This window comes from Anomaloglossus baeobatrachus, chromosome 5 (assembly GCF_048569485.1).
Source record: "Anomaloglossus baeobatrachus isolate aAnoBae1 chromosome 5, aAnoBae1.hap1, whole genome shotgun sequence".
Classification (NCBI taxonomy): domain Eukaryota; kingdom Metazoa; phylum Chordata; class Amphibia; order Anura; family Aromobatidae; genus Anomaloglossus; species Anomaloglossus baeobatrachus.
In genome coordinates, this window is record NC_134357.1 from 324,003,821 (window position 1) to 324,021,955 (window position 18,135).

Sequence of the window (18,135 nt, forward strand, 5' to 3'; positions counted from 1 at the left end):
GACGTCCGCAGGTACGCACGTTCCTGCAGGGGGTTTGGTCATATCGTCCCCCCGTACGAGCGGCCGTTAGATCCATGGGATCTGAACAGGGTACTAGTTGCTCTCCAGAAGCCGCCTTTCGAGTCTCTGACGGATGTTTCACTCTCTCGACTATCACGGAAAGTGGCCTTTCTAGTAGCGATCACGTCTCTTCGGAGAGTGTCTGAGCTAGCAGCGCTGTCATCCAAGGCTCCCTTCCTGGTGGTCCACCAGGACAAGGTAGTGCTGCGCCCCATTCAGGAGTTTCTCCCTAAGGTAGTATCGTCGTTTCATATTAATCAGGATATCTCCTTACCTTCTTTTTGTCCTCACCCGGTTCACCGGTATGAAAAGGATTTACATTTGTTAGATCTGGTGAGAGCACTCAGAATCTACATTTCCCGCACGGCGCCCCTGCGCCGCTCTGATGCACTCTTTGTCCTTGTCGCTGGCCAGCGCAAGGGGTCGCAGGCTTCCAAAGCCACCCTGGCTCGATGGATCAAAGAACCAATTCTTGAAGCCTACCGTTCTGCTGGGCTTCCGGTTCCATCAGGGCTGAAGGCCCATTCTACCAGAGCCGTGGGTGCGTCCTGGGCATTACGACACCAGGCTACGGCTCAACAGGTGTGCCAGGTAGCTACCTGGTCGAGTCTGCACACTTTCACCATACATTATCAGGTGCATACCTATGCTTCGGCGGACGCCAGCCTAGGTAGAAGAGTCCTGCAGGCGGCAGTTGCCTCCCCGTAGGAGAGGGCTGTCTTTGCAGCTCTAACATGAGGTATTTCTTTACCCACCCAGGGACAGCTTTTGGACGTCCCAATCGTCTGGGTCTCCCAATGGAGCGCCGAAGAAGAAGGGAATTTTGTTACTTACCGTAAATTCCTTTTCTTCTAGCTCCTATTGGGAGACCCAGCACCCGCCCTGTTGTCCTTCGGGATTTTTGGTGGTTTTTCGGGTACACATGTTGTTCATGTTGAATGGTTTTTCAGTTCTCCGACGTTACTTCGGAGTGAATTTGTTTAAACCAGTTATTGGCTTTCCTCCTTCTTGCTTTTGCACTAAAACTGGTGAGCCAGTGATCCCACTGGGGGTGTATAGCCAGAAGGGGAGGGGCCTTACACTTTTTAGTGTAATTGCTTTGTGTGGCCTCCGGAGGCAGTGCTATACACCCAATCGTCTGGGTCTCCCAATAGGAGCTAGAAGAAAAGGAATTTACGGTAAGTAACAAAATTCCCTTCTTTTTTATTTTTTTTATTTTTAATAACTGCTACCAGGCACTCTGTTTTTCTGAAAGGGTGCAACCCCTATAATATGGTTGTTGTATTAATCCGAATCGGATTGAGAACTAAAATACTGAACGGCACTGCTTAGTAAATGATAGGAGTAGGTGCTATTCGTTAAAACATCGGCTAGCGCTTATCCAATTTATACACAAATGTGAGCATACACATACACATCTCATACAAATAAACAGATTGCGGTTATGCACCCGTTACCTAAATGATTACCCTGAGGTGTGTAGAATCATATTGTAACTTCAAAATGATAAAGTAAAGATGCAAATGGACACAATAAAGTCCTATCATCCTACGGTTTATGGTTCAATTTAGGGAGTAACGTGCTTCTTCACATAATATATGGCAATAATAATGAATCTCTGGATTAATGGCCCATCTCCCTCCAGAGATCTAGTTCGTTTCACTTATGATAATTTTGCCATCCAGACAATTTTTTAACTTTTGCAAAGAAGAAAATCCATCTACAGATCTTTACAAGGGAAGGCTTTTAAATTTGCGGCACAGCAAATCCCAAGAGTATACTTTTCTAGACAGTAATTTTAGGGTAATTTATTATTTTACACCAAGGGTCTTCAGCAAAGACAATATGGACAATATGGTGGTTGAAAACTATATTGGGCACCTTTTCTTCAAGGCCATGTCAAAGTGCCCAATAATTAAAAGCAAGCATGTTCTGTATCATCATGCACAAGAGTGATATGACAATGTTTTATGAGGATTTTTTGACCAATCATTAAAAGTTTGTTTACCATACAACTGATTAAAACCACAAAATTCATTTTTATTAACATTTTACATATTAGTTTTGCAAAAAGCAGAAATAAAATCTATAGGACTGTAGTATAACTACGGTATATGCGTACATTAGGGTGTGTAGCTAATTTCATTCAGAAAGATGTATTCCTCTATATTTATTCCATGGTCTATAAAGTAATGTCAGGTCATATGCAATTTTCAACAATATGATTTACTTTTTAGCTCGTATTCCCTACTAGCTTAAAAAGTTACAGGAATTGACATTTCTTCATTGTTCCTATGGGAGACCCAGACCATGGTGTATAGCTTCTGCCTCCGGAGGACACACAAAGTACTACACTAAAAAGTGTAGCCCCTCCCTCCGAGCATATACACCCCCTGGATAACCAAATATAGCCAGTTCAATGCTTTGTGTTCAGGAGGCACACATCCACACATGCATTCTCATCTGATTTTGATTTTTGGAAAGAGTTTGAAGAAAAGCGGGTCCAAGCCTGGACTCCCGGCATGTCCCTTCTCACCCCACTGTGTCGGCGGTGTTGTTAAGGTTGAATTCAGGGCTGGAGCCTTACATGCCGCGCTCCTTCACCATCCCTCGGGCTCTGGCTTGAAGTGGGAGCCAGCACGGTTCTCCCTGCCTTGCAGGAGACCGGTCTCCATCCGCAGCCCTTTCAGGATCCTGCCGGACGGAGCACTCACCCCTCAGGGACCTGGCCCTGCGTCTCACAAGCTAAGTATCTGAGACGTTATTATCGGGGGTCCCTTGTACTTTATTGTTGGGGAGAGTGTGCTGTGTATCTATTGTGACATTTCCGGCCGGTTCTCTGGTTTTCACCTGAGAACCGCGCCGATGGTGCCTGCTCGCCGGCCGCATCGTTAAATTTAGGCCCCGGCTTCGCCTGAGGCCTAGTTTCGTTTTCACTGCCCCTGCATGCCAATCATGCAGAGGGACAGTGCGGCTCCGCCCAGCGGCCGTTCGACACAGGGGAGGGACACTCCTCTCTGAGGAGATGTTTCCCTCCCCTGTATATCTCCTTGGCCCTCCGGATCCCGCTCTTAGAGTAGGCCCCGCCCCCTCTCCTCGCTCCGGCGCCATTTTATCAGCGTTCTTATGCATGTCTGCATAAACCACATTGTGACAGCGATCGGCACTGGCCATCTCTCTGGGGGTCCGGGCTGTGGGATCTGGAGGGCACAGAGCTGTCCCAATGTCAAACGGTCTGGCAAGCCACAACCACCGGTTGTGGACCTGCTTATATACTCTGCGTATATACTCTGCTGGGGGTCATTCTGGCTCAGAGCCCCCACTTCAGCAGCATGTCTCACACGAGGAGCAAGGCTGCAAGGCTGTACTTAATATGCACTGCATGTAGGCTCGTACTGCCTGTACTGAGCACATAACCACATTGTGATGCCTGCTCTAACATGGTGGTGCCTCAGCCTGGAGGCTCATCCCCAGTGGTCCCTCCGGCTGCTCCGGCTCCGGTGGCTGAACCCCCGGCTTGGGTAGAATCCCTCTCTCCAGGGGACAGATGTCCCGGGCACTGCTGAGCATGCATCAGCCCCCTTCTAAGGGCGCTTCTGCTGCTACGGCTCGCTCAGCAAAGCTCACAGAGGATTCTTCATCTGGCTCAGACCCCGTCCTCCTAAAATGGAGACGCAGGGTCCCCTCTCCTTCCTCGTCCCGCGGCTCTGATTCACGAGCTGACTCGCAGGACAAGGAGGATGCCTTTACTGGGGGCTCGGACGCTACCTCCATGTACCCCATTGATCTGTCCGAAAGTGACGCAGATGCTAGTGATTTGATTGCGTCCATTAATTTTGTACTGGACCTCAATCCGCCTGTATCAGGGGAGCTCCCCTCTCTGGCAGAAAAGCATCAGTATACCTTGCCTAAGAGAACAAGGAGTGTGTTCCTTAACCACTCCAGTTTTCAGGCCACTGTGACCAAGCCCAGAGCCTGTCCTGACAAACGCTTCCCAAAGCGTGGTTCTGATGACCGCTTTCCCTTTCCACCTGAGGTGGTCAAGGAGTGGGCTCATTCACCAAAGGTAGACCCTCCGGTGTCTAGACTCTCAGCCCAGAAAGTTGTATCAGTGGCTGATGCCAACTCTCTTAAGGATTCCACTGACCGCCATCTGTATATGAGGCGGCAGGGGGCTCGTTCTCCCCATCTTTTGCAGCAGTTTGGGCTTTCAAAGCCATCTCTGCTTCTCTAGAGGAGATGAATTCCCTCACCAGGGACTCTATGCCCGAGATGGTTGCCTTAACTTCCAGGCTTCAGCCTTTTCATCCTATGCCATGTCTGCCATGCTGGAGGCTCCGCACTGCGGTGGCTTCGGCCAATTCTCTCGCTATCCACAGGTTCTTGTGGCTTCGAGAGTGGAAGGCAGACGCTTCTTCAAAGAAGTACCTTGCTGGGCTCCCATTTGCTGGGCCCAGGCTGTTCGGTGAACAACTGGATGAAATTATTCAGGAAGCTACTGGCGGGAAGAGTGCTTCCATGCCACAAACCTGTCCAGGGCAGGAACCAGTCGAGGTTTCGTTCCTTTCGTTCCTCCAACTGGTCGTTCTCTAAGCCCTCGGCCTCGTCCACTAACTCAGCCAAGGACCAAAAACCCAACTGGCGCACGAAGCCGCGTCCTCAGAAGACCGCAGGAGCTGCTGCTACTAAGGCAGCCTCCTCTTGACTATCTGGCCGCGCCAGCAACGTCCTTGGTCGGTGGCAGGCTCTCCCGCTTGGCGACGTGGTTTTCAACACGTCTTCGATCAGTGGGTGCGGGATATCATCTCCCACGGCTACAGGATAGAAATCTATCCAGCCCGCCAAACAGATTTTTTCTGTCAACTCCCCCCTGCTTCAAGGCCGCCGCCTTCTCTCAGGCCGTGGCATCCTTGCAGGCCAACGGAGTAATTGTACCGGTTCCCGCTTGGGAATGGTTCAGAGGTTTCTACTCAAATCTCTTCCTAGTCCCCTAACGGGACGGTTCCTTCCGTCCCATCCTGGATCTCAGGCTTCTCAACAAGCATGTTCAGGTACGGCATTTTCGCATGGAGTCTCTGCGATCAGTCATTGCCTCAATGACCCAAGGAGATTCCTTGCATCCTCGACATCAGAGATGTCTATCTGCATGTGCCAATTGCAGTTTCACACCAGCATTGGCTAAGTTTTGCAATCGGAGAGGAACATTTCCGATTCGTGGCTCTCCCCTTCGGGTTAGCCACGGCCCCTCGAGTATTCATCAGGGTCATGGCAGCAGTGGTTGCGGTTCTGCACCTCCAAGGGTTGGCATCCCTTTTCCTGGACGGCCTTCTAGTCAAGGCTTCATCCAGTGCATACCGTCAGCGGAGTGCTTCGCTCACTCTCGCCACTCTAGTCCAATTCGGGTGGCTTGTCTTTTTCCCAAAGTCCACTCTGACTCCGACCCAAAAGCTCACGTACCTAGGGATGCAGTTCGAGACTCTGCTGGCACTTGTGAAGCTGCCCTTAGTCAAACAGCAGTCCCTTCACTGGCGGTGCGCTCTTTGCTGAGGCCCCGCCGTCATTCCATCAGGCACCTAATGTAGATGCTGGGTCAGATGGTGGCGTCAATGGAAGCGGTTCCCTTGCCCAGTTCCATCTGCGTCCTCTGCAGCTGGACATTCTCCGCTGTTGGGGCAAGCGGACTTCCTCCTTGCACAGGTTAGTGGCTCTGTCGCCACAGGCCAGGGGCTCCCTTCATTGGTGGCTTCGGCCCCTCTCTCTTCAGGGACGCTCCTTCCTGGCCCCGTCCTGGGTGATCCTCACCACGGATGCCAGTCTATCCGGCTGGGGAGCAGTATATCTCCACCACAGAGCGCAGGGCACTTGGACTCCGTCCGAATCAGCCCTCTCGATCAATGTGCTGGAAATCAGAGCTGTGCTTCTAGCTCTCTTGGCCTTTCACCAAGTTAGTGGGCAAGCACATTCGAGTCCAGTCAGACAACGCGACAGCGGTTGCCTACATCAACCACCAGGGCGGGACACTCACCGCCTGGCAATGTTGGAGGTTCAACGCATCCTTCAGTGGACGGAGGACTCCAAGTCCACCATATCCGCAGTCCACAGCCCAGGCGTGAAAAGCTGGGAGGCAGATTATCTCAGCCGTCATACTGTGGACAGAGGCAAGTGGACTCTGCATTCGGCAGTGTTTCGGTCACTCTGCCGCAAGTGGGGCTCCCCGGAAGTGGATCTTCGCTCCCACGATCCTCAGGCATTGCAGCGGACGCGCTGGTTCAAGATTGGTCCCAGTTTCGTCTGTCTTACGTGTTTCCCCCTCTAGTTCTTGCCCAGAGTCCTGCGCAAGATCAGAATGGAGGGCAGTCGGGTCATTCTCATTGCTCCAGACTGGCCCAGGCGAGCTAGGTACCCAGACCTGCTCCATCTGTCCGTAGAGGCGCCGTGGCATCTCCCGGACCGTCCAGACCTTCTCTCACAAGGTCCGCTTTTCCGCCAGAATTCTGCGGCTCTCAGATTGACGGCGTGGTTCTTGAGTCCTGGATCTTGACGACTTCTGGTATCCCTCCTGAAGTCGTCTCCTCTATGACTCGGGCTCGGAAGTATTCCTTGGCCTTTTCCTTGCCGACCCTCCTGTCCTTTCTACAGTCCGGTCTACAGCTAGGACTATCCCTCAAGGGACAGGTCTCGGCTCTGTCAGTGTTGTTCCAGCGGCGTATCACCCGGCTGGCTCAGGTGCGCTCCTTCATGCAGGACGCATCCCACATCATTCCGCCTTACCGGCGGCCTTTGGATCCCTGGGACCTTGATCTGGTCCTCACGGCCTTCCAGAAACCCCCCTTTGAGCCTCTTAGGGAGGTTTCTTTGTCTCGTCTTTCACAGAAAGTGGTCTTTCTAGTGGCCATAGCTTTCCTCAGGAGAGTCTGATTTGGCTGCGCTCTCTTCGGAGTCACCTTTTTTGGTTTTCATCAAGACAAGGTGGTTCTCCGTCCGACTCCGGACTTTCTCCCTAAGGTGGTTTCTCCTTTCCACCTTAACCAGGACATTTCCCTGCCTTCCTTTTGTCCGGCTCCTGTTCATCGCTTTGAAAAAGCATTGGATACTCTGGATCTGGTGCGGGTGCTCCGGATCTATGTGTCTCGCACCGCTGTTCTTAGGCGGTGCACCTCTCTTTTTGTGCTGACCACAGGTCGGCGTAAGGGCCTCTCGGTTTCTAAGCCGACCCTAGCTCGTTGGATTAGGTCAGCCATTTCTGATATCTACCAGTGTACTCTAGTGCCTCCCCCGCCGGGGATCAAGGCACACTCGACCAGAGCTGTCGGTGCCTCTTGGACTTTCAGGCACCAGGCTACGGCTCAGTAGGTCGGTCAGGCTGCCACTTGGACTAGTCTGCATACCTTTTCGAAGCACTACCAAGTGCATGCTCCTGCTTCGGCAGATGCGAGCTTGGGCACGCGCACCCTTCAGGCGGCTGTCGCCCATTTGTGAAGTTAGGTTTTGCCTACTTCTCAGTTTTCTGTTTATTTCCCACCCATGGACTGCTTTGAGACGTCCCATGGTCTGGGTCTCCCATAGGAACGATGAAGAAAAAGAGAATTTTGTTTACTTACCGTAAATTCTTTTTCTTATAGTTCCGTAATGGGAGACCCAGCACCCTCCCTGTTGCCTGCTGGCAGTTTCTTGTTCCACGTGTTATCACCGGCTGTTGTTGTAGACAGAGGCTCCGGTTGTTCCGGTTCTTGCTCTATCTCTACTTGTGGGTGGAAACTCTCCTTCAGCTTTTGCACTAAACTGGCTATATTTGGTTATCCAGGGGGTGTATATGCTCGGAGGGAGGGGCTACACTTTTTAGTGTAGTACTTTGTGTGTCCTCCGGAGGCAGAAGCTATACACCATTGTCTGGGTCTCCCATTACGGAACTATAAGAAAAAGAATTTACGGTAAGTAAACAAAATTCTCTTTATTTACTATCCATGCAATCAAAACACATACAGAAATTTGGAGGCATGAAAAAGAAAAAAACAACTTTATTCTCAAAGATGATACACATTAAATTGAAGATTTAAGACTTAAGGCTGCTTTACACGAAGCGACATCGCTAGCGATTGCACCCGCTCCCATTGTTTATGCGTCATGGGCAAATCGCTGTCCGTGGCGAACAATATCGCCGGTACACGTCACGCATACTTACCTTCCTAACAACGTCGCTGTGCCTGCCGAACAACCTCTTTTTTTAAGGGGCGGTTCGTTCGGCGTCACAGCGATGTCAATTAGCGGGCCACCGATAGAAGTGGAGGGGCGGAGAGCAGCCGAATGAACGACATGCCCACCTCATTGCTGGAGGACGCAGGTACGCTGTTGTTTGTCGTTCCCAGGGTGTCACACGTAGCGATGTGTGCTGCCTGAGGAACAACGAACAACCTACGTCCTGAACGAGCAACGATATTTTGAAAATGAATGACGTGTCAACAATCAACGATTTGGTGAGTATTTCTGACTTATTTCAACGACGTCGCTAACAAGGCCGGATGTGCTTCACGAATTCCGTGACCCCAGCGACATCTCGTTAGCAATGTTGCTGCGTGTAACGGGGCCTTTATGGTAAGAAACAGACAAGAATACCTATAATATATACCACCTAAATAGAGTCCAATTTTTTCTGAAAACATCAATATCAAATTCATGGGACTAAATACAATTTATAAATAAGTTATAACCTGTTAAATAAAATAGCTACATTTCCTTTGGTAATTAAAGGGAAGGTATCGTCAAAAAAAAAAAATAATAACTGAAAAAAATGTAAAGTAATAATGTTTAAATGTTTTGTTTAAATATTTTTTTTTTAATTGTGCAAAATATAAAAAAAAAATTAAAAAGTTTGATATTTTCCACTGTTAAATACTAGGGGGAGCAGCTTCTGAAATCCTACTGAATTTCCACTGTATAAAAAGCTCAGATTACAGCTTGCAGTAAAGTGGGCGGAGTCTGCTCTCCTGTGTGTGATGTCGCCTCCCCCCTCCTAATCTGAGTGTTTACAACAGATAACAGAGAATGACATGTAGGGACACAGTGCAGAGCCATTTTCATGGTGACCAGAAATGCCTAAAGTGTCACCAAGGACAGAAGGAGTATCACACAGGATAGGATTAGATACACGGCTCAGCAGACAGCATCACCCAGGAGAGGATTAGATACACAGCTCAGCAGACAGTATCACACAGGACAGGATTAGATACACGGCTCAGCAGACAGTATCACACAGGAGAGGATTAGATACATGGCTCAGCAGACCGCATCACCCAGGACAGGATTAGATACACGGCTCAGCAGACAGTATCACAGAGGATAGGATTAGATACACAGCTCAGCAGACAGCATCACCCAGGACAGGATTAGATCCACAGCTCAGCAGACAGTATCACAGAGGATAGGATTAGATACACAGCTCAGCAGACAGTATCACACAGGAGAGGATTAGATACACGGCTCAGCAGACAGCATCACCCAGGACAGGATTAGATACACGGCTCAGCAGACAGTATCACACAGGAGAGGATTAGATACACGGCTCAGCAGACAGCATCACCCAAGACAGGATTAGATACACGGCTCAGCAGACAGCATCACACAGGATAGGATTAGCTACACAGCTCAGCAGACAGTATCACACAGGAGAGGATTAGATACACAGCTCAGCAGACAGTATCACACAGGATAGGATTAGATGCACAGTTCAGCAGACAGCATCACCCAGGACAGGATTAGATACACGGCTCAGCAGACAGTATCACAGAGGATAGGATTAGATACACAGCTCAGCAGACAGTATCACACAGGAGAGGATTAGATACACGGCTCAGCAGACAGCATCACCCAGGACAGGATTAGATACACGGCTCAGCAGACAGTATCACCCAGGACAGGATTAGATACACGGCTCAGCAGACAGTATCACACAGGATAGGATTAGATACACAGCTCAGCAGACAGTATCACACAGGAGAGGATTAGATACATAGCTCAGCAGACAGTATCACACAGGAGAGGATTAGATACACGGCTCAGCAGACAGCATAACCCAGGACAGGATTAGATACACGGCTCAGCAGACAGTATCACACAGGAGAGGATTAGATACACAGCTTAGCAGACAGTATCACACAGGAGAGGATTAGATACACAGCTCAGCAGACAGAATCACAAAGGATAGGATTAGATACACAGCCCTGCAGATAGTATCACACAGGATAGGATTAGATACACAACCCTGCAGACAGTATCACCGGTACACACACAGGTACTCACATGCAGTGGCGCGCGCGTGCACACACACACACACACACACACACACACACACACACACCTTTCACATCATTCCTCCCTGTGACCTCCGGTGGGCGCTCCAGGCAGCTGTGCTGCATGCCATCCTCCCCTGCGTCCGGCCGACATTTCACACATCCGATCGCATACACTCACACACACTCACGATATCGCACATACCTGTACAATCACACACACACACACACACACAGCAGCGGCGGGCAGAGCGGGGACTTGGGAGAACGGAGGGAGGGGGGTGTCATTGGAGACGGTAACGGCGGCGGCAGTAGCTGGGGCAGAGCAGGGGCTGGGGAGAACGGAAGGATGGGATGTCATCGGAGACAGTAAGGAGGGGAGGGGAGGCGGCCCGTACTCACACATCCCGGCGGTTTTTGTATCACACAGGTAAAAGAAAAGACCGGGTTTATGCCGCGCTAAAAACCACTGATGCGTGTAAACTTTTTTTAAAATTTTTAGCGCGGCATAAACCCGGTCTTTTCTTCTACCTGTGTGATACAAAATTCCTCTCCCGGGGCTGCAGCTAAACCACCAGGCACTCACAGGCTATCATAAGGGGTTGTGACTGGCACAACCTCACCAGGTGAGTGCTTCTTTGTCTTGTTTGTCCACCCTCATACCGGGTAAGACCCTATTGCGCTTTTTTCCCCTTTACAGTTTTACAACATCCCGGCAGTTGACAGGGGTAAAGTGGAGCAAACAGCACACGCTCTGAGCTCCACAGTAATGGCGCTGAACTCCTCCCTCTTGTGTTCTGGACAGCCCAGGGGGCGCGTCCACGTCACAGCAGACGCCCACTGTAACGTATGGCAAGCGGTCGGAGCCCGACTATCAGAGTCTATGCACAGGGGCTGCCATAAAGGAAGGAGTTACTGTCGTTACACACAAGGCAAATCCAGCATGGCAGCCCCCAGTGCCTCCAGTAAAATAAGAATTACCGTATATACTGGCGTAAAAGACGACTTTTTACCCCCTTAAAATAATGGCTACAGTGGGGGGTCGTCTTATACGCCGGATATACGGGGGGGGGGGGGGTGTATGTACACTGCAGCGTCCAGGGGAGGTGGGGGCAGCAGCTCTGGAGCACAGGGGAACGCTGCGGGCTGCATCCTTTGATCTCCTGCACCCGCTCATATAATATGCACAGCCGCTGTCCATCTCCAATGGTGCTGAAATCGCACGCAGTGAGGGGCTGGGGCAGCGGTGCATATTATATGAGCCTGCGTCCCAGTGTGATGGCACATGCCCACCCCTGTGTTAGATTTGGCCCCCAGGCTGCTGCTCATTCTAAAATAAAAAAAGCTTTACTTACCCCTGCAGCGTTTCTCCCCGTGTCCCTGCTTCCAGTGTGATCAGGCAGAGAGCTCAGGCTGCTGTGCCGATCACATGACCGCACTGACAACCAGGAAGTGGAAGAACAGAAGCACGGAGCCAGACAGGAGGGAGCTCAGCGCTGGAGGAGATAAGGAAAGAGGGTTTTATTTTACTTTGGGCAGCAGCCTAGGGGCCATATCTGACACAGGGGGACTTGTGCGATCTATAGGGGCCATGGGCAGCACTATGGGGGCGATATCTGACACAGGGGGACTTGTGCCCATTATGGGCCCCGGTGAGCTGCTTCTAACCCCCCAGATGTATGCCCTGCCAATCCCCCCCCCGCCGATGCCGCGGGTGCTGTACCCGCCGAGCCGCGGGTGCAGGCCCCACAGAGCAGCAGAGTTGTGTGTATTTGTCTGTATGTAGCAGAGTTGTACGTGTTTGTCTGTATGTAGCAGAGTTGTATGTGTTTGTATGTAGCAGAGTTGTATGTGTTTGTCTGTATGTAGCAGAGTTGTGTGTGTTTGTCTGTATGTAGCAGAGTTGTGTGTGTTTGTCTGTATGTAGCAGAGTTGTATGTGTTTGTCTGTATGTAGCAGAGTTGTATGTGTTTGTCTGTATGTAGCAGAGTTGTGTGTGTTTGTCTGTATGTAGCAGAGTTGTACGTGTTTGTCTGTATGTAGCAGAGTTGTACGTGTTTGTCTGTATGTAGCAGAGTTGTGTGTGTTTGTCTGTATGTAGCAGAGTTGTGTGTGTTTGTCTGTATGTAGCAGAGTTGTATGTGTTTGTCTGTATGTAGCAGAGTTGTATGTGTTTGTATGTAGCAGAGTTGTGTGTGTTTGTCTGTATGTAGCAGAGTTGTACGTGTTTGTATGTAGCAGAGTTGTACGTGTTTGTCTGTATGTAGCAGAGTTGTATGTGTTTGTATGTAGCAGAGTTGTATGTGTTTGTCTGTATGTAGCAGAGTTGTATGTGTTTGTCTGTATGTAGCAGAGTTGTGTGTGTTTGTCTGTATGTAGCAGAGTTGTGTGTGTTTGTCTGTATGTAGCAGAGTTGTATGTGTTTGTCTGTATGTAGCAGAGTTGTATGTGTTTGTCTGTATGTAGCAGAGTTGTGTGTGTTTGTCTGCATGTAGCAGAGTTGTGTGTGTTTGTCTGTTTGTAGCAGAGTTGTGTGTGTTTGTCTGTTTGTAGCAGAGTTGTATGTGTTTGTCTGTTTGTAGCAGAGTTGTGTGTGTCTGTTTGTAGCAGAGTGTAGTACCATTGTTTCAGTCCAGTTGTGGCTTTATACAGCAGGGAGGAGCATTCCTTGCTGTACTAAGTGAACATTGGAGCGATTGATCTGTCAATGGCCCTTTAAAAACATATTGTACGGCTCTCGCGGAATTAAAATTAACATGTTGCAATCAAAGCAGACTTTTTTTCATTTGGGAGCGGGGTAGTCTTATACAGTGAGTATATCCCAAATTCTATATTTTTAGGGCAGAAGTTGGGGGTCGTCTTATACGCCCAGTCGTCTTATACGCCGGCATATACGGTACATAAAAACTAAATAAGCTGCGATTTTCATTTTGTATTAGAAATACTTGTTTCATAATCACTATTTTTAATACAAAAATAAAAAACCGCGATATCTTCCCTTTAAGGCCCAGAATACATGTAGATAAAAAAAAGCAAAGGGGAGTGCTCCTGTGTGGACACTGATGAATCAAAGTAGGGGGAGGTGGAAGAGGTCACAGTCGCCTATTAAGATTGTACGCACCTGCACAACTCTGGTGATCAGCGTGTCAAGAGGGATTGTAGATACTCCAGGGATGTGGCAGTCTGCAGTCCCACCGATATATTGGTGCCTATCATCGGCACCGCGTGGCTCTTTGCAGCTAGCAGCGGTCTGTGCTCCTCGTCAGTTGGTGGAGCCCCGCCAATGGGTCCGCTGCAGCTCTGACCACTCCCTCCCACACAGGAGTGGAGGGAAATTTGACATACAGAGATGAAGAGTTGTAGCGGTGTGACAGGTGCTGCAGACCACACAGGCTAAAGGGGCACGGTGTTGTTTCAGGGTCGTCCTGTATCCCTTCTTCAGGTCCACACCTGAAGAAGACTGGACTGTTCCCACCAGTTCAGAGATCGGGGGCACTAGTGCAACGAGGGGGATAGGGCTTTCCTAGCAAGCAGCCCACTGAAATCCCAAGCGTGAGCTCCTGAGAGCAGGCTCCTCCACTTGGCCACAGTGGGGAGCGGGGCCCGAAAAGCTCCAAGCTACTGGGCCACAACGGAGAATCTAAAAATTAGTGCCAGGAGGCAGGTTACGGACTACCGGCAGGACTGTAGGGGACAGGACCCGGACGAGCTCCCCTCGAGAGGCAACGGCGTTCTGAGACTTGGTTTACCCTGTTGTCAGCGTCTGCTTCATTGCTGAGTGAGTACCCGACTGATCCCTGTACTGTGTCCCCGCATCACCAACCAGAGTCCCGGGGCCTACCTCTACCCGTGGAGGGCAACATCATCTAGCTGCCCCACTCCATCACCCCGTGTACTCCCAACAGCAGCGACGGTACTCCCAATTACTGCGCACCACGGGTGGCGTCACGAACTATACCAAATCTCCTGTAAATACTCCCTTTTCATTTGAGTGTGGCCCCTAAGTCCCCGGGTCCAGAGACCCTCAAGTCACGAACAATCACTACCCCCGGATCCAAGAGGTTCTATCCGCTGCTGGGGCGGCACAACGTCATTTTTTTTTTTTTTTTTTTTTAAATTAAAAAATAAGTGCTGTAAAACAGTTGGCCAAGCTAGCTATATCTATATCATTATCTGTTCTTTCTTTCTGTCTATTTTATATGTTCTTTATTATTTTCTTTTGTATCTCTCTAGCTTATATGTTCTATCTATTTTATCTGTTCTATTTATCTATATATCTAATCTGTTCTATTTATTATATATCTATTTTATTTTTTTATCTAGAATTTTTCAGGCTTTGCCCATCTTTTACACATTAAAAAAAGCATTCTCATGCATTTTTTTACCGGTGTCAGTCACACGGATGTCATACAGATGTCACACGTATGCAAACACGGACGTCACACGGACGACACACACATGACACACGGATGTGTGGTGCCCCTGAGGCTCCAGTCGCCATAGAGGTACGGCACCTCAGTCAGAGGTGTGGGACCCCATTCCCTGGTAAGGAGGAGGCTGCAGACTGCAACACACACGAAAGTGAAACTGAGCAATACAGAACAAGTCAGGAGCAGTGGAGTGAAGACAGTCTCTGAGAAGGGAGCTGCACCACAGCTTCCTCAGGGCTGAACGCCGAGGACAGGACACCAGAGTCCGAGGCTGCGTGGGTACTGAAGTCCCCGCAGCTGAATCCGGAGGGCAGGAGACTGCAGGTCTTCTGGCTCACAGAGCGTCCGGTGCACAGCAGCATAGTAGAGCCATAAGCCGTGATTGGAGGAGGGGCACCAGTGAAAGGATCGTGCTGCCTGCCATCCGTGTGAGAACCAGAAACGACATAAGTAAAAGGGCCACAGCATAGCTTCAAGTCGCAGGGACCCACACATTACAGTGCAAAACGGAAGGCCTCTGAACCCACCTGGCTAGGTGGATCCCTTCATTTGCTTCCAGGCTGACCGGAAATCCACTGCATCACCACCGACCAAGGGAACTGAATAGCAGCGGTGGCACATATCTGGCCGCATACCACAGGTGGTGTTGTAGCACCCCACAGGGCAGGTGGTTAACCTACTCATTGCCAGGCCATTTCAGGTCGGGTCAGGCGATATCACAAGTGGCCTTGCTCGGTTCCGTTGCTCCGAGGCGTACAGTAAATGGTGGGGGAAGAGGGGTATCTGAGGAAAGTTTGTCGTGACGCCACCTGTGGTATGTGGCTAGTAGTAGCCGCCCTGCAGAATTCCTCGCCAGGGCAGGTGTTAAGGCAGCTGGGTGGTGTCCCTCCCCAGAGACGGAGTGGGCCCCAGGTGGATGAAGAGGGGAGGTGATGGTGGTCGGCGCCTAATCGCTGAATGGCATCCCCAGTAAGGACAAGTCAACACAGTTTCTGTGGGTTCAAGGTGTAGTTTACTCACAGTTTCAGTCGCCAGCCAAGTAGTACTGGTCACTGCCGTGATGGGCTCAGGTCGATCCCGGATCCGTTGGAGGTCAGAACCAGTGCAGTAGTCTCTGGGCCCTTCGTTACCGTGCTTTTTAGTGTGGGTCCTTGTGGCTTGAAGCACTTAGAGCCCCTTCCGTACTGGCAAAGTACTGTTCCCTATGCCAGGAGCGTGGATCCCCTTGAGTCTGACCATGATTGAGGCCCTGGAATTCTAGGTACCACTTGGCTCTGGAAACGTGTGGTCGGAGAAGCATGGAATTCCTCCGTCCGGCAGAATCTGGTGATGTAACGTGGAATTGCACCACCCTTGGGTGCTGCACCCTGAACTGTGCTCGTCCCAGGGGAACTGACACGGTTTCCTCCACAGCGACCGTTAAACTCCTATGTCCCACAGGAGCTACCAGGAAAGAGATCTGCTCACTTTCACTCCTGCTGGGGAACTCCTGCAAAACTGAGCACTCCTCCCCCTACCCAGGTCTTAAGATAGTGGATTGGGGCCCCTGTTGTGTTGGCATCTTGTAAATGCCACACTGTTGGCAACCCCTTCGGTACCCGACCCTAGCCCAGTCCCCAGTGGAGAAGGGGCAACCCATGTGTGTAGGTGGTTTTGTATGATGAAACCGGCACCGACCTCCCTTAGATCCATGACCAGCACTACACCCCAAGTGGAGTGCAGTACCCTGAGTCTCAGGGACACCACATTCCTCCACGGCAAATGGCAGCACTACCGGGCTGCAACAAAACACAAATAACACCGCATTCTTTTTATATGTATGCATTCAGCATGTTAACAGTAAACATTCTTCCCTTTATGGGAGGCAGCAATGATTTCAAACATGTTCAACAATACCGGTCACAGGTCATCTAAACATTTGTAAGCAGAGATGTCAGTATAAATCGTTTCACATTATAAGGCCCCCTTCACACGTCCGTGAAACACGTGCGTGTTTGGCCCGTTTCTGTATGTACCGGAGACACGGCCAAACGTGCACCAATGTTAATCTATGTTTGAGGTCACACGTGCATTATTTCATAATGTCCGTGTGTCCGTGATCCGTATGTGTTTCCGTTTTGCACGGAAGCATGTACGTTTTCTGCATAGAACACACACGCGGACACCATGAAAGTCAATGGTTATGTGCGCACAATACGTGACACGGATGCATCTCTGTATGCTCCGTGTACGTTTTGTGCTTTTTTCTAGCGATGTCTGGCATTTTCTTTTCCTGTCTATGTCGGTCAATCTCCCTCAGTCCGTCGGTCGGTCTCTCTGTCTGTCTGTCGGTCTCTTTCTATCTTGTCTGTCCCTCTCTCGCTGTCTGTCGGTCAGTCTCCCCCCTCTCTCATACTTACCGATCCCCAATCACCAGCGCGGCGCTGCACGGCTGTTCTCTAAACTCTGGCGGCTTTTCCTCTTTTGAAAAAGCCGGCCGCTCATTAAACAATCTCGTATTCCCTGCTTTCCCCGCCCACCGGCGCCTATGATTGGTTGCAGTTAGACACGCCCCCATGCTGATTGACAGCTGTCTCACTGCAACCAATCACAGCCGCTGGATCCAGTGGTGGCCGCGATTAACCTCAGTGACAGCTCAGCTGATCGCGCTACTCACCTCATTTGCTATGTGGAGCTGACAGGAGCGGCGGTGTATTCTGCTGCTCCTGTCACCTTCGTGCAGCAGAGCTGGATGCGACGCTGGAGGTCCGTGGATTACGCCAGACATGGAGGGCTTAGTTGGGGTTAATAAATTGTTGACGAGGGAATTTGTTAGTGTTTTTTATTTCTAATAAAGGATTGTTCGGGTGTGTGTGTTTATTTACTGTAACTTACAGGTTAATCATGGAAGGTATCTCGGGGAGACGCCTGACATGATTAATCTAGGACTTAATGGCAGCTATGGGCTGCCATTAACTCCTTATTACCCAGATTGCCAACGCACCAGGGCCAATCGGGAAGAGCCGGGTAGAGTCCCAGAACAGTCGCATCTATTGTATGCGGCCATTCTGGGCGGCTGCTAGCTGATATTGTTAGGCTGGGGGCTCCCCATAACGTGGAGCTCCCCATCCTGAGAATACCAGCTTTCAGCCGTGTGACTTTACCCTGGCTGGTATCAAAATGGGGCGGGACCGCACGTCGTTTTTTTTAATTATTTATTTTTTTAACTGCACAGTATAGTCCCGCCCCCCGGCGGCTGTGATTGGTTGCAGTGAGACAGCTGTTAATCAGCATGGGGGCGGGGATCATAACAATCATAGACGCCGGTGGGCGGGGAAAGCAGGGAATACGAGATTGTTTAATGAGCGGCCAGCTTTTTC